This window comes from Corylus avellana, chromosome ca4 (assembly GCF_901000735.1).
Source record: "Corylus avellana chromosome ca4, CavTom2PMs-1.0".
NCBI classification, from domain to species: domain Eukaryota; kingdom Viridiplantae; phylum Streptophyta; class Magnoliopsida; order Fagales; family Betulaceae; genus Corylus; species Corylus avellana.
This window is the reverse complement of record NC_081544.1, coordinates 2,980,584-2,984,277: the sequence shown is the minus strand read 5'-3', so window position 1 is coordinate 2,984,277 and position 3,694 is coordinate 2,980,584.

Below are 3,694 nucleotides of genomic sequence, written 5' to 3'. Positions count from 1 at the left end.
GTAGAGGATCTTAGTCTTGTTTTACTTGATGAAAAAAATATTTTACAAACATTCCATACTTGTTTAAAGAAATGCAGTGGTGCGACTCAAATAAAGAAAAAGAAGATATGCACAAGAGAATAGCTAGGAAGAAAATGTTAGAAACATAATATCTCTTATTAATCGCTTTATGAAAAAAAAAAAAAAAATCTGCCAAATTTGAAGCAATAACTTATTATCGTATCGTTGCTTATTGGTTATTTAAGTTCATATAATTGTCCCATTGCCGAAGATACTTCTTCTTCCCATTGCTTATTGGCTATTTAGGCTCCTACTAAAAGTGTTTTGATTGGGATGCTCTGTTTTGGTTGGGATGAGTCCGTTGTTATATAGAAAAGGATTGGGATGCTCATGCTCTGTTTTCTTAGAGAGAAAACGTAGAGCAAATCTTTTTTTTTTTTTTTTTTGTTCTTTCTGCTTGGAGCTGTCACACAGAAGTCGCAAGAGAGACAGAGAAAGAAAAGGAGAAAATCACAGAGATGTCAAAAAGGCTTCTTCCACGCGATCTTCAGAATGAAATCCTGGTAAGAGTAGGCGTGGATCATCTAAGTAGTTTACCCGATATTGGTATTGTTCTTGTGGTCTCTGGTGGATTGCTTTCTTTAATGAATTATAACTCGCATCAAGTTCCACATTTGTGTTGCAGCATTTGGTTGATGAAGGAGTCTTGGATTAAACAATTTACGGTTGATTTAAGGGTTTGTCGCATTGGGTGGACGTACCCTTTTAGGAACAACGAAAAGATTTTGGATTGGGAAGAGGAAAGGAGCTGGTCTTACATGATCCCAACACTCACAGATTCATTAACCCAATGGATTTCTTTTTTTACAATAATACTTTTGTTGAAAGTCTAGTTTTACTCAATGAAGTAAATTCCACGGAAATCGGTGGTGCCACTCAAGGAAAGGATAGGTTTGTTTATTGGCAATTTTTTCAGGCTTTTCACCGGCTAGCAAGGGTGACCAACAATTAACAATTAGGGTTAAATTTACTTTACCGTGAAGTTTCAGGAATTTTTCAATTCGAACTCTAATGTTTAAAAATTGGCAATGTAACCCCTTAATGTTTCAAAAATTTTCAATTCAGACCCTCCATTACTAATTTTCATCCAATTGGACGGAAATCATCTCACGTGCATCTCACATGAGATTTTGATGCCCTCTATTCCAATTTTGTCCTCATTAAAACCTATGAAATTACGTAATTACCTTCAATTTCATAGGTTTTAATGAGGAAAATTACGTAATTTTATAGGTTTTAATGAGGGCAAAATTAGAATAGATGGCATCAAAATCCCACGTGAGACACACGTGGGATGATTTCCGTCCAATTAGACGAAATTAGTAACGGAGGGTCTGAATTGAAATTTTTTGAAACATTAAGGGCGTACATTGTCAATTTTTAAACATTGAGGTTCGAATTAAAAAATTTCTTAAACTTCAGGGGGTAAAGTAAATTTTCCCCAAACAATTATGAAAAATGGAAGAGGAAGACCACCTACTTTTATTTGATTACCTTCTTTACTTATTTGATGAAAGATGCATTTATATTCTAAGACTAATGTCTTTGATTTGTCAAATTTATTGCTCTACCTGTCAATGAAATGCTATACGTTGAAATACCTTTGACCTTTCGATGTGCATCAGGTAGTTGGTTCCCATGTACAATCATGTTTAGATCTTACATTAGCATTTTTTTGAGACATCAAAATACAAATAAACAACCCGCTATGTATTCTTTTTCAGTTCATGGGCATTTTTTTCATGTATAACCAAAGTGGTTAACTACACATTATGACATGGGTTCGAATACTGTAATAAAAATTTTGTTGGTGTAAACCACTTTAGTTTTCATTGATATTCTGGTGGGGTTGGATCAAGTTATGGCTCGGTTGAATTTGAATAAGCGTTTACGGCTCTTACTATCTAGGCCTCTCATTTGTGACTCCTAATGGGTAGGTGCTATTATGATCACGCCAAAATAGAGTAGTCACAATTAGCTTTCCCCATCTCCCCTTTTGATTAACAAACTAATAATAATAATAATAATAATTAACCATAGTGAGTTATGGAATCTAAAAACTTGTACACCATTTTCCATAGGATAGGAAATTTCAAACCTACATGTATGGTTACACTAGACCACTATGGTTAATTCAATTACGAACTGTTCTCAACACCGGTTAGCTGTTATTTATGCCCAAATAGCATCATGATAACCGCACGGTTTTGGAACTGTTTTGGGTCTATTTTAGTGTTTTTGTAGCATATTCTTTTAAAGCTAAATTTAATATAAGACTTTAACCTAAAAAACTACAACATACAAACAGTTGAGGAATAGTTATTCCTGTGTATAAGGGATTAATGATTTCACGAGAATAATTAGTCCTAAGAATAGAAGAATAGACTCTTACAAAATAAAAGAATAACTATTTCATAAGAATACTCATTCCATTCCGGGGCTTATTCCGCAAACCAAACAGACCCTCAATCTTTAAAGCTATAACTTTAAGGTAACATAAAACATTAACATCCAACCATATTTTCATTGGTATTAAACACTAAAGTAACGTTATTATATATATAGTGGTAGTAGAGTAGGCACATGCTGTTATTTGAATATGGTTAGTAACCGCCTCCGCTTACTTTACCACCACTAACTCCAACTTCTGGCGTCTAGGCGGGTTTTTTTTTAAAAAAAAAACAATCGCCCACCGTGTTGGGATCCGGATCCCTCCAATTGAGGGGTTGATTGGAGATTCTCCAATTATCCATCTGGACCGTTCATTTTGATCAAATGCTCTACAGAATGCCACGTGTCACATTATAATTAAATAATAAAATATTATTTAATTTTTAAAAAGAAAATTAAAATTAAAATTTTTTATAAAATAATATGGAGTGGCTGAGCCATGGGGGTGCCCAAAGCCAACCCCAAGGGCCGGTTGGGGGTGGCTTCGGCCACCCCCATGGCCACAGGGAGAGGCCGACGCCACCCTCTAGAGCCCCAGGGGGTGGTTCGGCCACCCTCAACCAGCCCTTGGGGTGGCCGAAGCCCCTGCCATGGCTCATGGGGTGGCCGGCCACCTTATAGTTTTAACAAAATTATTTTAATTTTTTTTTGTTTTTATTTTTATTTTTCTTTTTAAAACTTAATTAATATTTTATTATTAAAAGTTGGGTGAGACACATGGCTTGATGTAGGCTGCTGGATGAAAATAAATGGCCAGGATCAACAATTGGAGAATCTCCGATTTCCCCTCCAATGGGAGGGGATCCAGATCCCCATGTAGTTACTCGATTAACAGTAACGATTTATGACATTTTGTACAGTCCTAAAAGTTTATGAACCCTCGATCTCTACCCAAATTCTAGATAATCATTTATGCATTTTCCTTGACATTTATGTCTCTCCCTCTACCTATAGCCGCATGTCACTCATGCAGCCAGCCTTGAAAACTCGCCTCTACCCAAAGCTGTTAGATCTCCCAATTTTAATCTCCATCGTTAAATCCTTACCATCCGCATTTAATAAGCAGCTAACCCCTACTCTCCAACTCACGGACCGGGATCCTCTCTAGTCCAAATGGACCGGAGGGGAATCGGTTCTCTTTAGCATAGGGGCAGAATTGTCCAAAAAAAATTTGGACAATTTT